This window comes from Anomaloglossus baeobatrachus, unplaced genomic scaffold (assembly GCF_048569485.1).
Source record: "Anomaloglossus baeobatrachus isolate aAnoBae1 unplaced genomic scaffold, aAnoBae1.hap1 Scaffold_3137, whole genome shotgun sequence".
In the NCBI taxonomy this organism is placed as follows: domain Eukaryota; kingdom Metazoa; phylum Chordata; class Amphibia; order Anura; family Aromobatidae; genus Anomaloglossus; species Anomaloglossus baeobatrachus.
In genome coordinates this window covers 41,990-63,757 of record NW_027442543.1, presented here as the reverse complement: position 1 = coordinate 63,757, position 21,768 = coordinate 41,990, and the positions used below count along the sequence as shown (strand labels likewise).

The following is a 21,768-nucleotide window of genomic DNA, read 5'->3' as shown; positions in this document are numbered from 1 at the left end:
TTCTTCTTGTTTTTGCTCTGCAAAGCAGCCTTTTCAAGGGTTGGCTTGGGTGACAAAATGTCTTGTGTAGGCGTGGGTTTGTCTCCCTCTCGCTCTCTCTCCCTAAGATGTGTCCGGCATAGGCCAGGGTGCCACTCGAGGCCCAAACCAATTCTGGTTATCGCTTCTCGGCCTTTTGGCTAAGATCAAGTGTAGTATCTGTTCTTATCAGTTTAATATCTGATACGTCCCCTATCTGGGGACCATATATTAAATGGATTTTTAGAACAGGGAGATGGAAAAAGAGCTTGCTCTGTCCACTCCACGCATTGACCTGGTATTGCAGTACCTCCAGGAACGGTGCACCCCTTCTTAACCCAGTTTCCAAAAGCAGAACTCGATTCACCTGATTCATATTAGCCCGATTAGCGAATTGAAATGAATTTTTATCTAACACACTTTTTACTTGCTTTATTCATCCAAATAGCAAACTCATCACCACTCAACTTCACCAACTCTGCTATGTCCCGTGCAGTATCTTGTTGTCAGTCTAATCTAGATCATGTGTAATTGAATGGAATAGATCCCTTTTGGACAAAGTGGAGTCAGATGCTGCAGTGACCACAGGTGTGAGAGGATCTACAATTGGCATCTGGTGTTATCTCTCTGCTTCCACTCCAAATAAAGTTACCTGTTGTTACCTGAACGTCAAATACTAAGAATGGGCGGCCTATGAAAGAATTAGTACTTTCATTAAGTATACTAAACCGGCTAATTGGGAATAGACAAACTGTAAAAAGCCCTCTGAGAAAGCCCCTCTCTAACCTTTGTTAGTAAGCTTTTCTGTAGCCTGCCTGTTGATGTATTTTCGGTTTGAACAGTGCACAACATGAAGAGACGGAACACTGGCGGCTTGTCACAATGCCCCCCGATGACATCACAATAGCGCTGCTGCCTAGAAAACAAGCTGCGCAGAAGAAGTTGTTCTTTGGGTGGGAGGGTGGGCTAGTGGAAGGAGGGGGCAATCTCTTTTTTTCCCGGGTGGTAGGGGGATGACAGGAGAAGGGAAGCGGGTGGTGAGAAAGGTACAGAGGGCAGGGTTTGGGGGCTGGGAAGGAAAGGGAAAAGATTAGGGTTTGGGGATGATGAAAGGGCTTTCTACGGGTAAGGATGGCAAAGGGTGGCAGTGACGGAAAGTCAGGCAACCTGTCCTGTCCGTCTTTTTGTATCGTGAATTGGAAAGACTGCAAGGGGGAGGGGAGTTGCTTGCGCCCTAAAGGAGGAGTTATTCAGATTCATTGCAGTGGGCGGCGGCTGCAAAACGCACCATTCTTCTTGTTTTTGCTCTGCAAAGCAGCCTTTTCAAGGGTTGGCTTGGGTGACAAAATGTCTTGTGTAGGCGTGGGTTTGTCTCCCTCTCGCTCTCTCTCCCTAAGATGTGTCCGGCATAGGCCAGGGTGCCACTCGAGGCCCAAACCAATTCTGGTTATCGCTTCTCGGCCTTTTGGCTAAGATCAAGTGTAGTATCTGTTCTTATCAGTTTAATATCTGATACGTCCCCTATCTGGGGACCATATATTAAATGGATTTTTAGAACAGGGAGATGGAAAAAGAGCTTGCTCTGTCCACTCCACGCATTGACCTGGTATTGCAGTACCTCCAGGAACGGTGCACCCCTTCTTAACCCAGTTTCCAAAAGCAGAACTCGATTCACCTGATTCATATTAGCCCGATTAGCGAATTGAAATGAATTTTTATCTAACACACTTTTTACTTGCTTTATTCATCCAAATAGCAAACTCATCACCACTCAACTTCACCAACTCTGCTATGTCCCGTGCAGTATCTTGTTGTCAGTCTAATCTAGATCATGTGTAATTGAATGGAATAGATCCCTTTTGGACAAAGTGGAGTCAGATGCTGCAGTGACCACAGGTGTGAGAGGATCTACAATTGGCATCTGGTGTTATCTCTCTGCTTCCACTCCAAATAAAGTTACCTGTTGTTACCTGAACGTCAAATACTAAGAATGGGCGGCCTATGAAAGAATTAGTACTTTCATTAAGTATACTAAACCGGCTAATTGGGAATAGACAAACTGTAAAAAGCCCTCTGAGAAAGCCCCTCTCTAACCTTTGTTAGTAAGCTTTTCTGTAGCCTGCCTGTTGATGTATTTTCGGTTTGAACAGTGCACAACATGAAGAGACGGAACACTGGCGGCTTGTCACAATGCCCCCCGATGACATCACAATAGCGCTGCTGCCTAGAAAACAAGCTGCGCAGAAGAAGTTGTTCTTTGGGTGGGAGGGTGGGCTAGTGGAAGGAGGGGGCAATCTCTTTTTTTCCCGGGTGGTAGGGGGATGACAGGAGAAGGGAAGCGGGTGGTGAGAAAGGTACAGAGGGCAGGGTTTGGGGGCTGGGAAGGAAAGGGAAAAGATTAGGGTTTGGGGATGATGAAAGGGCTTTCTACGGGTAAGGATGGCAAAGGGTGGCAGTGACGGAAAGTCAGGCAACCTGTCCTGTCCGTCTTTTTGTATCGTGAATTGGAAAGACTGCAAGGGGGAGGGGAGTTGCTTGCGCCCTAAAGGAGGAGTTATTCAGATTCATTGCAGTGGGCGGCGGCTGCAAAACGCACCATTCTTCTTGTTTTTGCTCTGCAAAGCAGCCTTTTCAAGGGTTGGCTTGGGTGACAAAATGTCTTGTGTAGGCGTGGGTTTGTCTCCCTCTCGCTCTCTCTCCCTAAGATGTGTCCGGCATAGGCCAGGGTGCCACTCGAGGCCCAAACCAATTCTGGTTATCGCTTCTCGGCCTTTTGGCTAGGATCAAGTGCTTTTCAGGCAGGAGATCCTAGTTGACGGGCACTCGGGTACCCCTCTCCTTGGCCTGGCAGGATCGTCCACTTCGGTGGGCTTCACCTGCCTGCTGCTTTTGGGGAGAGGGATTAGTCCCAGGGTAACGGGTTGCGATCCCCCCCAGCGCTCAGGTGTTCTCTGTACAGAACTCTGGGTGCGCAGGTTGCAAGTGGCGGCAATTTGCATTTGTTGCGTTTTTCCATGGAGGTTGACCCCAACCTCGTGCCTCCCTTTGCGAGGCTGAAAAATACCGTCCGGGTCCACTTTACGGATGGTGGTTCCGATTCTAGGAATTTGGGGTATGTAGTCCAGGACGTGCTCGAGAAACTTCTCCATGTGAGGAAGGAAGAAATTTTGTCCATCCAGGACTACCCCAGACGTGGAGACTATGATGTTACGTTCACAGGAGAAGGGATTTTCAGAGATGTATTGAACAGGGTAAGACAGGTTGAAGATGATCCAGTGTTAAATGGGATCCAGGTTATCGAGCACGTCCTGGATGAGGTAAAAATGGTTGTTGTAAAAATATTCTCACCTTTTGTTACTGCTCCTGAAATCATGTCTTTTTTAGCTATTTATTTCAAGAGTGTTAAGTGTATTGGTAAGATTTTAAATGAATTTAATATATGGACATCTAAATGGAAATTTTTAGTCAAATGTGTAAGGAATCCTTACGTACCGGGTGGGGTGCAGCTCCCACCCGCCCGGTTCAAGATAGGACAAACAAATGGGGATTTTTATTTTTCTGGTATGCCCGCTTATTGTAGGATCTGTGGAAAATATGGCCATGCTAAAGAGCATTGTAAGTCAACATGTAGGAATTGTGCTGCTCAGGATCATGAAACAAAAGATTGTAAAAAGGAAAAGAAATGCAGTTTTTGTCAGACCCCTGGTCATTTTTATTTTTCATGTCCTCACAGGTTCCGGGAGGAGGAGCAGAGGGGAAAGCCCAACACATCCGGACAGGAGCCATCAGATCGGACCACCCATCAGGAGGAGGAACAACAACCCGGAGCCTCAGGAGGTGGCGAGAGTGTGCCACCTGACGGTGGCTCCTCCGAGGCTGTGACGGGTAAAAAATCTGACCACAAGAGCTGGCTACATGACCACAGGGAAGGCAAAAGGAGGGCTGAGAAAGATCAAAAAGGTACCGTCGGTAAGACCAAGAGGGAGCGACAAAAGGTCGACACCGAGTCCCACACGCAGTCTGGGTCTCCTAATACCGAGGGTGGTGACTGGTCAGTGGTTTCCCGAAAAAAGAAGAAAGATAGTTCTGTGGGGGCAGTTTGTGGGGAACAGATGGACACGTCTCCGGAAGGGGTTGTGGACGCTGGGCCCCCTCCTGGGGTCCTGGACCCTGTCCCTTCGGGTGGGGTTCGGGACCTTGCTGCCTCCGGGGACTCAGAGGCTCTGCCATGTGCACAACCCCCCACTGTAAGACGACCTTCCTTAGGTCAGGGGGGTGTGGCGGAGCCTCAAGGGGACCCACCTGATACAGACCTAAACGATCAGCCAATGGAGACCCAGCGCGTGGTGCCTGTCAGCCCTCCGAGCTACGCCGATGTAGTGTCGGGTTCTTTTCCAAGTGGTAGTCTTTCCTCCTCCACGGAGTCGCTCATTACGGTCGGATCGATTGAGAGCGAGAGCGCAAATTCGGTGGTCTGATCGGGCTCCTCGGATAGGTAAACTTCTTGCTCTTACTAACCCACTAACCTTTTTTTTATGATGGCAGAGCTGAAAGGTATTTCTCTTAATGTAAGAGGCATAAAAACTAAAATAAGAAGAACCGCCCTTTTAAATTTTTTAACATGCCTTACTGCATCAGTGTTCTTTTTACAGGAGTGTAACATCCCAAATAAGATGTCTTATCAAAAATATAAGGAAGAGTGGAAACATGGGCCATCCGTCTGGTCAGGGTCTAATGCCATAGGATCAGCAGGGGTCGCTATACTTTTTAAAGGGGATGTTTTAATTGATTTTATCCAGGAAATTTTACCAGTTCGCATTTTATTGGTTAAAGCTTTTATACATGGTAAAAGATGGCAGTTTTTAAATTTTTATGGGTCACCTGATAAAAATGAGAGAACTGAAATGTTAGAGCTTTTACCTTTATTTATTAATAATTCTGAACCTTTTATTTTGGCAGGCGATTTTAATTGTGTTTTAAAAGGTGAAAACCGGCGTTCCAGTTCTGTAAGTAGAAATTATGACAAAACCTCGGGAATACTAAGTAACATCATAAAAGACGCCAGATTAATTGATGTATATAAAGAGTGTAATAGAGGTAGCCCGGAGGACGCCGGTTTCACCTGGAGCAATGCTATTTGTAGCTCCAGGATAGATTTTATCTTTGGTTCAGACAAAATAATACCTACGAAATGTGAAGTTTTAACCAATATTTTTTCAGATCACAAACTTTTATCTTTTAGTGTCAAAACAAATGAAAACAAGAAGTGTGGTAAGAAAACTTGGAAAATGAATGTGTCCCTTTTAAATGACCCACAGATTTTATCAGATTTTATTACATTTTATCAAAAATGTAGGAGGGATAAAAGCCCTAATCTTTCTATAAGTGCATGGTGGGAGAGGATGAAGGTAAAAATAAGAGATTTTTTTATTAAAAAAAGTATACATAAAGCCAAAGAAAGTTATGAGGTGTATAAAGCCCTAAATACCCGGTTACAGACATTGATTAAATTTAAAGATAATGGTTTGGAGGTGGATAATGATATTTTAAAATTAAAAGAGGAAATAGCAAAATGGATAGAGCAAAAAGGTAAAGAAATTATTTTCCGCTCCAGAGTCAAAAATATAGAAAAAGATGAAAAATGCTCCCGTTATTTCTTCATGAAAAATAAAAAGGAAAAGGTAATATTTGATAATATTGATGGGGAAAAGAATATAACAACTATGTTGGGAAAAGTGGAGGAATATTTTACTAATCTTTTTAATGAGAAAACAGTTGATCAAAATTTACTGAATGATTCATTAGAAGAACTAAACTGTGTTTTAGACCCGACCTCCCAAGAGTTTTTATCCCAAGTTTTAACCCATCAAGAGATTTTAGAAACTATTAAGAGTTTTAAAAGCGGTAAAGTTCCTGGTCCTGATGGCATCCCCATAGAGTTTTATGTGAGTTTTTATGACATTTTAAAAGATGATTTGTTTTCTCTTTTTACTGAGGTTTTTAACAATAAGATTTTACTTAATTCATGGAAGAAAGGAGAAGTCTCATTGTTATTCAAAAAAGGTGACAAATCAAAGCTGGAGAATTGGAGGCCCATTACCCTTCTAAACTGTGATTATAAAATAATGGCCAAAATCTGTGCAAATCGACTTAAAACGGTAATTAGCAAAATTGTGCATTCAAACCAAGTATGCGGAGTGCCAGGAAGGAGTATATGGGATAACCTGAATCTAGTAAAAGATTGTATGGAGGATGTCAAGAGCAGAAAAGGGAAAATGGCGATTTTATCAATTGATTTTGAAAAAGCATTTGATCGTGTCTCACATTTTTACCTTTTTAAAGTTTTAGAAAAGATGGGCATACCAGACGGGTTTTTATTATCTCTTAAGGCGTTTTATACTGATTGCACAAGTAAGATTTTAGTAAATGGTTTTAAGTCACAGGATGTGCTTTTAAAATCAGGGGTGAAGCAGGGGTGCCCCTTGTCCCCACTACTTTTTATCTGTGCACTTGAACCCTTACTGTGTGCTATACGGCGAGATGAGAGGATCCGTGGTGTACCTCTACCTGGGGGCAAAGGAGTGGAGGCCAAGGTAGTAGGTTACATGGATGACGTGGCATTCCTCTGTCGTGACGCCCCTTCGCTGACAAGAGCTATTGATCGTATTCAACCCTTTTGTTTGTCCTCAGGTTTTAAGATAAATTTTAATAAATGTAATATTTTAAATGTGGGGGGAATGCTTTTAACTGATGTTTCCATTGCTGTAACTGAGTCCCTTACTATTTTAGGTGTAACATTCAGTGAGCAAAATGATGGTGGTAGTAGTTGGGACTCAGTTGCTCAGAAAGTTAATATGAAAATATGCATGTGGAACATGAGAAAACTGACAATGGAGGGTAAAGTATTGATTTTAAAAATGGTGATTTTACCCCTTTTATTGTATCTCAGTCTTGTTTTCCCCCCACCTGTGAATGTTTTAAAGAAAATTACTAAAAATTGTTTTACCTTTTTCTGGGGCTCTAAAATGGAGAAGCTGAAAAGAGAGATTGTCATAAAACAAAAGACAAATGGTGGTAAAGATTTTCCTGATTTTAATAGGTTTCTTTTAATCCATTTTTTCTGTTACTGTTTTAATGCCATTTTTAAAGATCACTATTGGTCCTATTTTATGCGTTTTAACACAGGTTTTTTTATGAGAAAGTTTGGATGGTTTGAAATTGTTTTATCTCTCCCCCATGCTTTTAACCTGCCAGCGCATTATGAGATTTTAAGGAAAATAGTGTCTGATTTTAGCCTAAGTAAGAAAAAAGTAGAGGAATTAACTAATAGTAAGAAACTAATAAAGGAACTACGTAATGATGAGGCAATATGCAGTATTAACAGATTTGATGATGATAAAAGTAAATGTATTTGGAAATTAATTAGTGTCTTTTATCTTTTTAATGAACAGAGAGATCTGGCTTGGAGCTGTGCGCAGCAGTGTCTTCCTTGCCGGGCATTCCAGTATAGAAGAGGATTTGTGAGGTCTGCCATCTGCCCAAGATCCGGATGCCAAGAACAAGAGACTGTAAAGCATATATTATGGACTTGTTGGTTTGCAAAACGGTTCTGGAGAAGACTTTGCCCCCTGTTGGAAAAGATGGCAGGCCTCAAGGACTTGGACTATCATGCCATATTGTACGGACTTGTGGAATGCCCAACACCGGACCAAAAAATAATGGCTTGGAAGACACTGAACTGTGCCAAGTCAGCTCTCTGGAAAGCACGGAACATTGCTATTTTTAAACAAGATATTTTATCAGTGAATGATGTTTTAAAATTATGTATTAGCGAAATGTATATTTATTTTTTAATTGACAAGAAAAAGGACGTAACTGTGTCCAAAAAATGGCTTGCCAGCCAATGGAATTCTTTCATTTAAATGTTTGTACATGTTTTATTGCTTTTACATATATGTTATTATAAATTTCATTCGCTGTAAATCTTGTTAAATTTTAAAATAAACTGGTTTTACCCCTATGAGGGGGTAGCCAAATTAAAAAAAAAATCTGTTCTTATCAGTTTAATATCTGATACGTCCCCTATCTGGGGACCATATATTAAATGGATTTTTAGAACAGGGAGATGGAAAAAGAGCTTGCTCTGTCCACTCCACGCATTGACCTGGTATTGCAGTACCTCCAGGAACGGTGCACCCCTTCTTAACCCAGTTTCCAAAAGCAGAACTCGATTCACCTGATTCATATTAGCCCGATTAGCGAATTGAAATGAATTTTTATCTAACACACTTTTTACTTGCTTTATTCATCCAAATAGCAAACTCATCACCACTCAACTTCACCAACTCTGCTATGTCCCGTGCAGTATCTTGTTGTCAGTCTAATCTAGATCATGTGTAATTGAATGGAATAGATCCCTTTTGGACAAAGTGGAGTCAGATGCTGCAGTGACCACAGGTGTGAGAGGATCTACAATTGGCATCTGGTGTTATCTCTCTGCTTCCACTCCAAATAAAGTTACCTGTTGTTACCTGAACGTCAAATACTAAGAATGGGCGGCCTATGAAAGAATTAGTACTTTCATTAAGTATACTAAACCGGCTAATTGGGAATAGACAAACTGTAAAAAGCCCTCTGAGAAAGCCCCTCTCTAACCTTTGTTAGTAAGCTTTTCTGTAGCCTGCCTGTTGATGTATTTTCGGTTTGAACAGTGCACAACATGAAGAGACGGAACACTGGCGGCTTGTCACAATGCCCCCCGATGACATCACAATAGCGCTGCTGCCTAGAAAACAAGCTGCGCAGAAGAAGTTGTTCTTTGGGTGGGAGGGTGGGCTAGTGGAAGGAGGGGGCAATCTCTTTTTTTCCCGGGTGGTAGGGGGATGACAGGAGAAGGGAAGCGGGTGGTGAGAAAGGTACAGAGGGCAGGGTTTGGGGGCTGGGAAGGAAAGGGAAAAGATTAGGGTTTGGGGATGATGAAAGGGCTTTCTACGGGTAAGGATGGCAAAGGGTGGCAGTGACGGAAAGTCAGGCAACCTGTCCTGTCCGTCTTTTTGTATCGTGAATTGGAAAGACTGCAAGGGGGAGGGGAGTTGCTTGCGCCCTAAAGGAGGAGTTATTCAGATTCATTGCAGTGGGCGGCGGCTGCAAAACGCACCATTCTTCTTGTTTTTGCTCTGCAAAGCAGCCTTTTCAAGGGTTGGCTTGGGTGACAAAATGTCTTGTGTAGGCGTGGGTTTGTCTCCCTCTCGCTCTCTCTCCCTAAGATGTGTCCGGCATAGGCCAGGGTGCCACTCGAGGCCCAAACCAATTCTGGTTATCGCTTCTCGGCCTTTTGGCTAAGATCAAGTGTAGTATCTGTTCTTATCAGTTTAATATCTGATACGTCCCCTATCTGGGGACCATATATTAAATGGATTTTTAGAACAGGGAGATGGAAAAAGAGCTTGCTCTGTCCACTCCACGCATTGACCTGGTATTGCAGTACCTCCAGGAACGGTGCACCCCTTCTTAACCCAGTTTCCAAAAGCAGAACTCGATTCACCTGATTCATATTAGCCCGATTAGCGAATTGAAATGAATTTTTATCTAACACACTTTTTACTTGCTTTATTCATCCAAATAGCAAACTCATCACCACTCAACTTCACCAACTCTGCTATGTCCCGTGCAGTATCTTGTTGTCAGTCTAATCTAGATCATGTGTAATTGAATGGAATAGATCCCTTTTGGACAAAGTGGAGTCAGATGCTGCAGTGACCACAGGTGTGAGAGGATCTACAATTGGCATCTGGTGTTATCTCTCTGCTTCCACTCCAAATAAAGTTACCTGTTGTTACCTGAACGTCAAATACTAAGAATGGGCGGCCTATGAAAGAATTCGTACTTTCATTAAGTATACTAAACCGGCTAATTGGGAATAGACAAACTGTAAAAAGCCCTCTGAGAAAGCCCCTCTCTAACCTTTGTTAGTAAGCTTTTCTGTAGCCTGCCTGTTGATGTATTTTCGGTTTGAACAGTGCACAACATGAAGAGACGGAACACTGGCGGCTTGTCACAATGCCCCCCGATGACATCACAATAGCGCTGCTGCCTAGAAAACAAGCTGCGCAGAAGAAGTTGTTCTTTGGGTGGGAGGGTGGGCTAGTGGAAGGAGGGGGCAATCTCTTTTTTTCCCGGGTGGTAGGGGGATGACAGGAGAAGGGAAGCGGGTGGTGAGAAAGGTACAGAGGGCAGGGTTTGGGGGCTGGGAAGGAAAGGGAAAAGATTAGGGTTTGGGGATGATGAAAGGGCTTTCTACGGGTAAGGATGGCAAAGGGTGGCAGTGACGGAAAGTCAGGCAACCTGTCCTGTCCGTCTTTTTGTATCGTGAATTGGAAAGACTGCAAGGGGGAGGGGAGTTGCTTGCGCCCTAAAGGAGGAGTTATTCAGATTCATTGCAGTGGGCGGCGGCTGCAAAACGCACCATTCTTCTTGTTTTTGCTCTGCAAAGCAGCCTTTTCAAGGGTTGGCTTGGGTGACAAAATGTCTTGTGTAGGCGTGGGTTTGTCTCCCTCTCGCTCTCTCTCCCTAAGATGTGTCCGGCATAGGCCAGGGTGCCACTCGAGGCCCAAACCAATTCTGGTTATCGCTTCTCGGCCTTTTGGCTAAGATCAAGTGTAGTATCTGTTCTTATCAGTTTAATATCTGATACGTCCCCTATCTGGGGACCATATATTAAATGGATTTTTAGAACAGGGAGATGGAAAAAGAGCTTGCTCTGTCCACTCCACGCATTGACCTGGTATTGCAGTACCTCCAGGAACGGTGCACCCCTTCTTAACCCAGTTTCCAAAAGCAGAACTCGATTCACCTGATTCATATTAGCCCGATTAGCGAATTGAAATGAATTTTTATCTAACACACTTTTTACTTGCTTTATTCATCCAAATAGCAAACTCATCACCACTCAACTTCACCAACTCTGCTATGTCCCGTGCAGTATCTTGTTGTCAGTCTAATCTAGATCATGTGTAATTGAATGGAATAGATCCCTTTTGGACAAAGTGGAGTCAGATGCTGCAGTGACCACAGGTGTGAGAGGATCTACAATTGGCATCTGGTGTTATCTCTCTGCTTCCACTCCAAATAAAGTTACCTGTTGTTACCTGAACGTCAAATACTAAGAATGGGCGGCCTATGAAAGAATTAGTACTTTCATTAAGTATACTAAACCGGCTAATTGGGAATAGACAAACTGTAAAAAGCCCTCTGAGAAAGCCCCTCTCTAACCTTTGTTAGTAAGCTTTTCTGTAGCCTGCCTGTTGATGTATTTTCGGTTTGAACAGTGCACAACATGAAGAGACGGAACACTGGCGGCTTGTCACAATGCCCCCCGATGACATCACAATAGCGCTGCTGCCTAGAAAACAAGCTGCGCAGAAGAAGTTGTTCTTTGGGTGGGAGGGTGGGCTAGTGGAAGGAGGGGGCAATCTCTTTTTTTCCCGGGTGGTAGGGGGATGACAGGAGAAGGGAAGCGGGTGGTGAGAAAGGTACAGAGGGCAGGGTTTGGGGGCTGGGAAGGAAAGGGAAAAGATTAGGGTTTGGGGATGATGAAAGGGCTTTCTACGGGTAAGGATGGCAAAGGGTGGCAGTGACGGAAAGTCAGGCAACCTGTCCTGTCCGTCTTTTTGTATCGTGAATTGGAAAGACTGCAAGGGGGAGGGGAGTTGCTTGCGCCCTAAAGGAGGAGTTATTCAGATTCATTGCAGTGGGCGGCGGCTGCAAAACGCACCATTCTTCTTGTTTTTGCTCTGCAAAGCAGCCTTTTCAAGGGTTGGCTTGGGTGACAAAATGTCTTGTGTAGGCGTGGGTTTGTCTCCCTCTCGCTCTCTCTCCCTAAGATGTGTCCGGCATAGGCCAGGGTGCCACTCGAGGCCCAAACCAATTCTGGTTATCGCTTCTCGGCCTTTTGGCTAAGATCAAGTGTAGTATCTGTTCTTATCAGTTTAATATCTGATACGTCCCCTATCTGGGGACCATATATTAAATGGATTTTTAGAACAGGGAGATGGAAAAAGAGCTTGCTCTGTCCACTCCACGCATTGACCTGGTATTGCAGTACCTCCAGGAACGGTGCACCCCTTCTTAACCCAGTTTCCAAAAGCAGAACTCGATTCACCTGATTCATATTAGCCCGATTAGCGAATTGAAATGAATTTTTATCTAACACACTTTTTACTTGCTTTATTCATCCAAATAGCAAACTCATCACCACTCAACTTCACCAACTCTGCTATGTCCCGTGCAGTATCTTGTTGTCAGTCTAATCTAGATCATGTGTAATTGAATGGAATAGATCCCTTTTGGACAAAGTGGAGTCAGATGCTGCAGTGACCACAGGTGTGAGAGGATCTACAATTGGCATCTGGTGTTATCTCTCTGCTTCCACTCCAAATAAAGTTACCTGTTGTTACCTGAACGTCAAATACTAAGAATGGGCGGCCTATGAAAGAATTAGTACTTTCATTAAGTATACTAAACCGGCTAATTGGGAATAGACAAACTGTAAAAAGCCCTCTGAGAAAGCCCCTCTCTAACCTTTGTTAGTAAGCTTTTCTGTAGCCTGCCTGTTGATGTATTTTCGGTTTGAACAGTGCACAACATGAAGAGACGGAACACTGGCGGCTTGTCACAATGCCCCCCGATGACATCACAATAGCGCTGCTGCCTAGAAAACAAGCTGCGCAGAAGAAGTTGTTCTTTGGGTGGGAGGGTGGGCTAGTGGAAGGAGGGGGCAATCTCTTTTTTTCCCGGGTGGTAGGGGGATGACAGGAGAAGGGAAGCGGGTGGTGAGAAAGGTACAGAGGGCAGGGTTTGGGGGCTGGGAAGGAAAGGGAAAAGATTAGGGTTTGGGGATGATGAAAGGGCTTTCTACGGGTAAGGATGGCAAAGGGTGGCAGTGACGGAAAGTCAGGCAACCTGTCCTGTCCGTCTTTTTGTATCGTGAATTGGAAAGACTGCAAGGGGGAGGGGAGTTGCTTGCGCCCTAAAGGAGGAGTTATTCAGATTCATTGCAGTGGGCGGCGGCTGCAAAACGCACCATTCTTCTTGTTTTTGCTCTGCAAAGCAGCCTTTTCAAGGGTTGGCTTGGGTGACAAAATGTCTTGTGTAGGCGTGGGTTTGTCTCCCTCTCGCTCTCTCTCCCTAAGATGTGTCCGGCATAGGCCAGGGTGCCACTCGAGGCCCAAACCAATTCTGGTTATCGCTTCTCGGCCTTTTGGCTAAGATCAAGTGTAGTATCTGTTCTTATCAGTTTAATATCTGATACGTCCCCTATCTGGGGACCATATATTAAATGGATTTTTAGAACAGGGAGATGGAAAAAGAGCTTGCTCTGTCCACTCCACGCATTGACCTGGTATTGCAGTACCTCCAGGAACGGTGCACCCCTTCTTAACCCAGTTTCCAAAAGCAGAACTCGATTCACCTGATTCATATTAGCCCGATTAGCGAATTGAAATGAATTTTTATCTAACACACTTTTTACTTGCTTTATTCATCCAAATAGCAAACTCATCACCACTCAACTTCACCAACTCTGCTATGTCCCGTGCAGTATCTTGTTGTCAGTCTAATCTAGATCATGTGTAATTGAATGGAATAGATCCCTTTTGGACAAAGTGGAGTCAGATGCTGCAGTGACCACAGGTGTGAGAGGATCTACAATTGGCATCTGGTGTTATCTCTCTGCTTCCACTCCAAATAAAGTTACCTGTTGTTACCTGAACGTCAAATACTAAGAATGGGCGGCCTATGAAAGAATTAGTACTTTCATTAAGTATACTAAACCGGCTAATTGGGAATAGACAAACTGTAAAAAGCCCTCTGAGAAAGCCCCTCTCTAACCTTTGTTAGTAAGCTTTTCTGTAGCCTGCCTGTTGATGTATTTTCGGTTTGAACAGTGCACAACATGAAGAGACGGAACACTGGCGGCTTGTCACAATGCCCCCCGATGACATCACAATAGCGCTGCTGCCTAGAAAACAAGCTGCGCAGAAGAAGTTGTTCTTTGGGTGGGAGGGTGGGCTAGTGGAAGGAGGGGGCAATCTCTTTTTTTCCCGGGTGGTAGGGGGATGACAGGAGAAGGGAAGCGGGTGGTGAGAAAGGTACAGAGGGCAGGGTTTGGGGGCTGGGAAGGAAAGGGAAAAGATTAGGGTTTGGGGATGATGAAAGGGCTTTCTACGGGTAAGGATGGCAAAGGGTGGCAGTGACGGAAAGTCAGGCAACCTGTCCTGTCCGTCTTTTTGTATCGTGAATTGGAAAGACTGCAGGGGGGAGGGGAGTTGCTTGCGCCCTAAAGGAGGAGTTATTCAGATTCATTGCAGTGGGCGGCGGCTGCAAAACGCACCATTCTTCTTGTTTTTGCTCTGCAAAGCAGCCTTTTCAAGGGTTGGCTTGGGTGACAAAATGTCTTGTGTAGGCGTGGGTTTGTCTCCCTCTCGCTCTCTCTCCCTAAGATGTGTCCGGCATAGGCCAGGGTGCCACTCGAGGCCCAAACCAATTCTGGTTATCGCTTCTCGGCCTTTTGGCTAAGATCAAGTGTAGTATCTGTTCTTATCAGTTTAATATCTGATACGTCCCCTATCTGGGGACCATATATTAAATGGATTTTTAGAACAGGGAGATGGAAAAAGAGCTTGCTCTGTCCACTCCACGCATTGACCTGGTATTGCAGTACCTCCAGGAACGGTGCACCCCTTCTTAACCCAGTTTCCAAAAGCAGAACTCGATTCACCTGATTCATATTAGCCCGATTAGCGAATTGAAATGAATTTTTATCTAACACACTTTTTACTTGCTTTATTCATCCAAATAGCAAACTCATCACCACTCAACTTCACCAACTCTGCTATGTCCCGTGCAGTATCTTGTTGTCAGTCTAATCTAGATCATGTGTAATTGAATGGAATAGATCCCTTTTGGACAAAGTGGAGTCAGATGCTGCAGTGACCACAGGTGTGAGAGGATCTACAATTGGCATCTGGTGTTATCTCTCTGCTTCCACTCCAAATAAAGTTACCTGTTGTTACCTGAACGTCAAATACTAAGAATGGGCGGCCTATGAAAGAATTAGTACTTTCATTAAGTATACTAAACCGGCTAATTGGGAATAGACAAACTGTAAAAAGCCCTCTGAGAAAGCCCCTCTCTAACCTTTGTTAGTAAGCTTTTCTGTAGCCTGCCTGTTGATGTATTTTCGGTTTGAACAGTGCACAACATGAAGAGACGGAACACTGGCGGCTTGTCACAATGCCCCCCGATGACATCACAATAGCGCTGCTGCCTAGAAAACAAGCTGCGCAGAAGAAGTTGTTCTTTGGGTGGGAGGGTGGGCTAGTGGAAGGAGGGGGCAATCTCTTTTTTTCCCGGGTGGTAGGGGGATGACAGGAGAAGGGAAGCGGGTGGTGAGAAAGGTACAGAGGGCAGGGTTTGGGGGCTGGGAAGGAAAGGGAAAAGATTAGGGTTTGGGGATGATGAAAGGGCTTTCTACGGGTAAGGATGGCAAAGGGTGGCAGTGACGGAAAGTCAGGCAACCTGTCCTGTCCGTCTTTTTGTATCGTGAATTGGAAAGACTGCAAGGGGGAGGGGAGTTGCTTGCGCCCTAAAGGAGGAGTTATTCAGATTCATTGCAGTGGGCGGCGGCTGCAAAACGCACCATTCTTCTTGTTTTTGCTCTGCAAAGCAGCCTTTTCAAGGGTTGGCTTGGGTGACAAAATGTCTTGTGTAGGCGTGGGTTTGTCTCCCTCTCGCTCTCTCTCCCTAAGATGTGTCCGGCATAGGCCAGGGTGCCACTCGAGGCCCAAACCAATTCTGGTTATCGCTTCTCGGCCTTTTGGCTAAGATCAAGTGTAGTATCTGTTCTTATCAGTTTAATATCTGATACGTCCCCTATCTGGGGACCATATATTAAATGGATTTTTAGAACAGGGAGATGGAAAAAGAGCTTGCTCTGTCCACTCCACGCATTGACCTGGTATTGCAGTACCTCCAGGAACGGTGCACCCCTTCTTAACCCAGTTTCCAAAAGCAGAACTCGATTCACCTGATTCATATTAGCCCGATTAGCGAATTGAAATGAATTTTTATCTAACACACTTTTTACTTGCTTTATTCATCCAAATAGCAAACTCATCACCACTCAACTTCACCAACTCTGCTATGTCCCGTGCAGTATCTTGTTGTCAGTCTAATCTAGATCATGTGTAATTGAATGGAATAGATCCCTTTTGGACAAAGTGGAGTCAGATGCTGCAGTGACCACAGGTGTGAGAGGATCTACAATTGGCATCTGGTGTTATCTCTCTGCTTCCACTCCAAATAAAGTTACCTGTTGTTACCTGAACGTCAAATACTAAGAATGGGCGGCCTATGAAAGAATTAGTACTTTCATTAAGTATACTAAACCGGCTAATTGGGAATAGACAAACTGTAAAAAGCCCTCTGAGAAAGCCCCTCTCTAACCTTTGTTAGTAAGCTTTTCTGTAGCCTGCCTGTTGATGTATTTTCGGTTTGAACAGTGCACAACATGAAGAGACGGAACACTGGCGGCTTGTCACAATGCCCCCCGATGACATCACAATAGCGCTGCTGCCTAGAAAACAAGCTGCGCAGAAGAAGTTGTTCTTTGGGTGGGAGGGTGGGCTAGTGGAAGGAGGGGGCAATCTCTTTTTTTCCCGGGTGGTAGGGGGATGACAGGAGAAGGGAAGCGGGTGGTGAGAAAGGTACAGAGGGCAGGGTTTGGGGGCTGGGAAGGAAAGGGAAAAGATTAGGGTTTGGGGATGATGAAAGGGCTTTCTACGGGTAAGGATGGCAAAGGGTGGCAGTGACGGAAAGTCAGGCAACCTGTCCTGTCCGTCTTTTTGTATCGTGAATTGGAAAGACTGCAAGGGGGAGGGGAGTTGCTTGCGCCCTAAAGGAGGAGTTATTCAGATTCATTGCAGTGGGCGGCGGCTGCAAAACGCACCATTCTTCTTGTTTTTGCTCTGCAAAGCAGCCTTTTCAAGGGTTGGCTTGGGTGACAAAATGTCTTGTGTAGGCGTGGGTTTGTCTCCCTCTCGCTCTCTCTCCCTAAGATGTGTCCGGCATAGGCCAGGGTGCCACTCGAGGCCCAAACCAATTCTGGTTATCGCTTCTCGGCCTTTTGGCTAAGATCAAGTGTAGTATCTGTTCTTATCAGTTTAATATCTGATACGTCCCCTATCTGGGGACCATATATTAAATGGATTTTTAGAACAGGGAGATGGAAAAAGAGCTTGCTCTGTCCACTCCACGCATTGACCTGGTATTGCAGTACCTCCAGGAACGGTGCACCCCTTCTTAACCCAGTTTCCAAAAGCAGAACTCGATTCACCTGATTCATATTAGCCCGATTAGCGAATTGAAATGAATTTTTATCTAACACACTTTTTACTTGCTTTATTCATCCAAATAGCAAACTCATCACCACTCAACTTCACCAACTCTGCTATGTCCCGTGCAGTATCTTGTTGTCAGTCTAATCTAGATCATGTGTAATTGAATGGAATAGATCCCTTTTGGACAAAGTGGAGTCAGATGCTGCAGTGACCACAGGTGTGAGAGGATCTACAATTGGCATCTGGTGTTATCTCTCTGCTTCCACTCCAAATAAAGTTACCTGTTGTTACCTGAACGTCAAATACTAAGAATGGGCGGCCTATGAAAGAATTAGTACTTTCATTAAGTATACTAAACCGGCTAATTGGGAATAGACAAACTGTAAAAAGCCCTCTGAGAAAGCCCCTCTCTAACCTTTGTTAGTAAGCTTTTCTGTAGCCTGCCTGTTGATGTATTTTCGGTTTGAACAGTGCACAACATGAAGAGACGGAACACTGGCGGCTTGTCACAATGCCCCCCGATGACATCACAATAGCGCTGCTGCCTAGAAAACAAGCTGCGCAGAAGAAGTTGTTCTTTGGGTGGGAGGGTGGGCTAGTGGAAGGAGGGGGCAATCTCTTTTTTTCCCGGGTGGTAGGGGGATGACAGGAGAAGGGAAGCGGGTGGTGAGAAAGGTACAGAGGGCAGGGTTTGGGGGCTGGGAAGGAAAGGGAAAAGATTAGGGTTTGGGGATGATGAAAGGGCTTTCTACGGGTAAGGATGGCAAAGGGTGGCAGTGACGGAAAGTCAGGCAACCTGTCCTGTCCGTCTTTTTGTATCGTGAATTGGAAAGACTGCAAGGGGGAGGGGAGTTGCTTGCGCCCTAAAGGAGGAGTTATTCAGATTCATTGCAGTGGGCGGCGGCTGCAAAACGCACCATTCTTCTTGTTTTTGCTCTGCAAAGCAGCCTTTTCAAGGGTTGGCTTGGGTGACAAAATGTCTTGTGTAGGCGTGGGTTTGTCTCCCTCTCGCTCTCTCTCCCTAAGATGTGTCCGGCATAGGCCAGGGTGCCACTCGAGGCCCAAACCAATTCTGGTTATCGCTTCTCGGCCTTTTGGCTAAGATCAAGTGTAGTATCTGTTCTTATCAGTTTAATATCTGATACGTCCCCTATCTGGGGACCATATATTAAATGGATTTTTAGAACAGGGAGATGGAAAAAGAGCTTGCTCTGTCCACTCCACGCATTGACCTGGTATTGCAGTACCTCTAGGAACGGTGCACCCCTTCTTAACCCAGTTTCCAAAAGCAGAACTCGATTCACCTGATTCATATTAGCCCGATTAGCGAATTGAAATGAATTTTTATCTAACACACTTTTTACTTGCTTTATTCATCCAAATAGCAAACTCATCACCACTCAACTTCACCAACTCTGCTATGTCCCGTGCAGTATCTTGTTGTCAGTCTAATCTAGATCATGTGTAAATGAATGGAATAGATCCCTTTTGGACAAAGTGGAGTCAGATGCTGCAGTGACCACAGGTGTGAGAGGATCTACAATTGGCATCTGGTGTTATCTCTCTGCTTCCACTCCAAATAAAGTTACCTGTTGTTACCTGAACGTCAAATACTAAGAATGGGCGGCCTATGAAAGAATTAGTACTTTCATTAAGTATACTAAACCGGCTAATTGGGAATAGACAAACTGTAAAAAGCCCTCTGAGAAAGCCCCTCTCTAACCTTTGTTAGTAAGCTTTTCTGTAGCCTGCCTGTTGATGTATTTTCGGTTTGAACAGTGCACAACATGAAGAGACGGAACACTGGCGGCTTGTCACAATGCCCCCCGATGACATCACAATAGCGCTGCTGCCTAGAAAACAAGCTGCGCAGAAGAAGTTGTTCTTTGGGTGGGAGGGTGGGCTAGTGGAAGGAGGGGGCAATCTCTTTTTTTCCCGGGTGGTAGGGGGATGACAGGAGAAGGGAAGCGGGTGGTGAGAAAGGTACAGAGGGCAGGGTTTGGGGGCTGGGAAGGAAAGGGAAAAGATTAGGGTTTGGGGATGATGAAAGGGCTTTCTACGGGTAAGGATGGCAAAGGGTGGCAGTGACGGAAAGTCAGGCAACCTGTCCTGTCCGTCTTTTTGTATCGTGAATTGGAAAGACTGCAAGGGGGAGGGGAGTTGCTTGCGCCCTAAAGGAGGAGTTATTCAGATTCATTGCAGTGGGCGGCGGCTGCAAAACGCACCATTCTTCTTGTTTTTGCTCTGCAAAGCAGCCTTTTCAAGGGTTGGCTTGGGTGACAAAATGTCTTGTGTAGGCGTGGGTTTGTCTCCCTCTCGCTCTCTCTCCCTAAGATGTGTCCGGCATAGGCCAGGGTGCCACTCGAGGCCCAAACCAATTCTGGTTATCGCTTCTCGGCCTTTTGGCTAAGATCAAGTGTAGTATCTGTTCTTATCAGTTTAATATCTGATACGTCCCCTATCTGGGGACCATATATTAAATGGATTTTTAGAACAGGGAGATGGAAAAAGAGCTTGCTCTGTCCACTCCACGCATTGACCTGGTATTGCAGTACCTCCAGGAACGGTGCACCCCTTCTTAACCCAGTTTCCAAAAGCAGAACTCGATTCACCTGATTCATATTAGCCCGATTAGCGAATTGAAATGAATTTTTATCTAACACACTTTTTACTTGCTTTATTCATCCAAATAGCAAACTCATCACCACTCAACTTCACCAACTCTGCTATGTCCCGTGCAGTATCTTGTTGTCAGTCTAATCTAGATCATGTGTAATTGAATGGAATAGATCCCTTTTGGACAAAGTGGAGTCAGATGCTGCAGTGACCACAGGTGTGAAAGGATCTACAATTGGCATCTGGTGTTATCTCTCTGCTTCCACTCCAAATAAAGTTACCTGTTGTTACCTGAACGTCAAATACTAAGAATGGGCGGCCTATGAAAGAATTAGTACTTTCATTAAGTATACTAAACCGGCTAATTGGGAATAGACAAACTGTAAAAAGCCCTCTGAGAAAGCCCCTCTCTAACCTTTGTTAGTAAGCTTTTCTGTAGCCTGCCTGTTGATGTATTTTCGGTTTGAACAGTGCACAACATGAAGAGACGGAACACTGGCGGCTTGTCACAATGCCCCCCGATGACATCACAATAGCGCTGCTGCCTAGAAAACAAGCTGCACAGAAGAAGTTGTTCTTTGGGTGGGAGGGTGGGCTAGTGGAAGGAGGGGGCAATCTCTTTTTTTCCCGGGTGGTAGGGGGATGACAGGAGAAGGGAAGCGGGTGGTGAGAAAGGTACAGAGGGCAGGGTTTGGGGGCTGGGAAGGAAAGGGAAAAGATTAGGGTTTGGGGATGATGAAAGGGCTTTCTACGGGTAAGGATGGCAAAGGGTGGCAGTGACGGAAAGTCAGGCAACCTGTCCTGTCCGTCTTTTTGTATCGTGAATTGGAAAGACTGCAAGGGGGAGGGGAGTTGCTTGCGCCCTAAAGGAGGAGTTATTCAGATTCATTGCAGTGGGCGGCGGCTGCAAAACGCACCATTCTTCTTGTTTTTGCTCTGCAAAGCAGCCTTTTCAAGGGTTGGCTTGGGTTGACAAAATGTCTTGTGTAGGCGTGGGTTTGTCTCCCTCTCGCTCTCTCTCCCTAAGATGTGTCCGGCATAGGCCAGGGTGCCACTCGAGGCCCAAACCAATTCTGGTTATCGCTTCTCGGCCTTTTGTCTAAGATCAAGTGTAGTATCTGTTCTTATCAGTTTAATATCTGATACGTCCCCTATCTGGGGACCATATATTAAATGGATTTTTAGAACAGGGAGATGGAAAAAGAGCTTGCTCTGTCCACTCCACGCATTGACCTGGTATTGCAGTACCTCCAGGAACGGTGCACCCCTTCTTAACCCAGTTTCCAAAAGCAGAACTCGATTCACCTGATTCATATTAGCCCGATTAGCGAATTGAAATGAATTTTTATCTAACACACTTTTTACTTGCTTTATTCATCCAAATAGCAAACTCATCACCACTCAACTTCACCAACTCTGCTATGTCCCGTGCAGTATCTTGTTGTCAGTCTAATCTAGATCATGTGTAATTGAATGGAATAGATCCCTTTTGGACAAAGTGGAGTCAGATGCTGCAGTGACCACAGGTGTGAGAGGATCTACAATTGGCATCTGGTGTTATCTCTCTGCTTCCACTCCAAATAAAGTTACCTGTTGTTACCTGAACGTCAAATACTAAGAATGGGCGGCCTATGAAAGAATTAGTACTTTCATTAAGTATACTAAACCGGCTAATTGGGAATAGACAAACTGTAAAAAGCCCTCTGAGAAAGCCCCTCTCTAACCTTTGTTAGTAAGC

General features: G+C 44.9%; 13 non-coding genes across 13 annotated transcripts; all 13 read left to right on the top strand.

Annotated features, from left to right (window-relative positions):
* Window positions 1-159: 159 nt before the first annotated feature.
* Window positions 160-350, top strand: LOC142269102 (U2 spliceosomal RNA). The gene has a single exon (XR_012734654.1). It is a non-coding gene; the product is annotated as a U2 spliceosomal RNA (small nuclear RNA).
* A 1,117-nt stretch (window positions 351-1,467) lies between these two features.
* LOC142269101 (U2 spliceosomal RNA) lies at window positions 1,468-1,658 on the top strand. The gene has a single exon (XR_012734653.1). It is a non-coding gene; the product is annotated as a U2 spliceosomal RNA (small nuclear RNA).
* Window positions 1,659-8,022: 6,364 nt separating this feature from the next.
* LOC142269062 (U2 spliceosomal RNA) lies at window positions 8,023-8,219 on the top strand. The gene has a single exon (XR_012734619.1). It is a non-coding gene; the product is annotated as a U2 spliceosomal RNA (small nuclear RNA).
* A 1,117-nt stretch (window positions 8,220-9,336) lies between these two features.
* LOC142269099 (U2 spliceosomal RNA) lies at window positions 9,337-9,527 on the top strand. Its single transcript, XR_012734651.1, has one exon. It is a non-coding gene; the product is annotated as a U2 spliceosomal RNA (small nuclear RNA).
* Window positions 9,528-10,644: 1,117 nt separating this feature from the next.
* LOC142269098 (U2 spliceosomal RNA) lies at window positions 10,645-10,835 on the top strand. Its single transcript, XR_012734650.1, has one exon. It is a non-coding gene; the product is annotated as a U2 spliceosomal RNA (small nuclear RNA).
* A 1,117-nt stretch (window positions 10,836-11,952) lies between these two features.
* Window positions 11,953-12,143, top strand: LOC142269097 (U2 spliceosomal RNA). The gene has a single exon (XR_012734649.1). It is a non-coding gene; the product is annotated as a U2 spliceosomal RNA (small nuclear RNA).
* A 1,117-nt stretch (window positions 12,144-13,260) lies between these two features.
* LOC142269096 (U2 spliceosomal RNA) lies at window positions 13,261-13,451 on the top strand. Its single transcript, XR_012734648.1, has one exon. It is a non-coding gene; the product is annotated as a U2 spliceosomal RNA (small nuclear RNA).
* A 1,117-nt stretch (window positions 13,452-14,568) lies between these two features.
* LOC142269095 (U2 spliceosomal RNA) lies at window positions 14,569-14,759 on the top strand. The gene has a single exon (XR_012734647.1). It is a non-coding gene; the product is annotated as a U2 spliceosomal RNA (small nuclear RNA).
* Window positions 14,760-15,876: 1,117 nt separating this feature from the next.
* Window positions 15,877-16,067, top strand: LOC142269094 (U2 spliceosomal RNA). The gene has a single exon (XR_012734646.1). It is a non-coding gene; the product is annotated as a U2 spliceosomal RNA (small nuclear RNA).
* Window positions 16,068-17,184: 1,117 nt separating this feature from the next.
* On the top strand, window positions 17,185-17,375 carry LOC142269092 (U2 spliceosomal RNA). Its single transcript, XR_012734645.1, has one exon. It is a non-coding gene; the product is annotated as a U2 spliceosomal RNA (small nuclear RNA).
* A 1,117-nt stretch (window positions 17,376-18,492) lies between these two features.
* Window positions 18,493-18,683, top strand: LOC142269056 (U2 spliceosomal RNA). Its single transcript, XR_012734614.1, has one exon. It is a non-coding gene; the product is annotated as a U2 spliceosomal RNA (small nuclear RNA).
* Window positions 18,684-19,800: 1,117 nt separating this feature from the next.
* Window positions 19,801-19,991, top strand: LOC142269091 (U2 spliceosomal RNA). The gene has a single exon (XR_012734644.1). It is a non-coding gene; the product is annotated as a U2 spliceosomal RNA (small nuclear RNA).
* Window positions 19,992-21,109: 1,118 nt separating this feature from the next.
* LOC142269057 (U2 spliceosomal RNA) lies at window positions 21,110-21,300 on the top strand. Its single transcript, XR_012734615.1, has one exon. It is a non-coding gene; the product is annotated as a U2 spliceosomal RNA (small nuclear RNA).
* The last annotated feature ends 468 nt before the right edge of the window (window positions 21,301-21,768 follow it).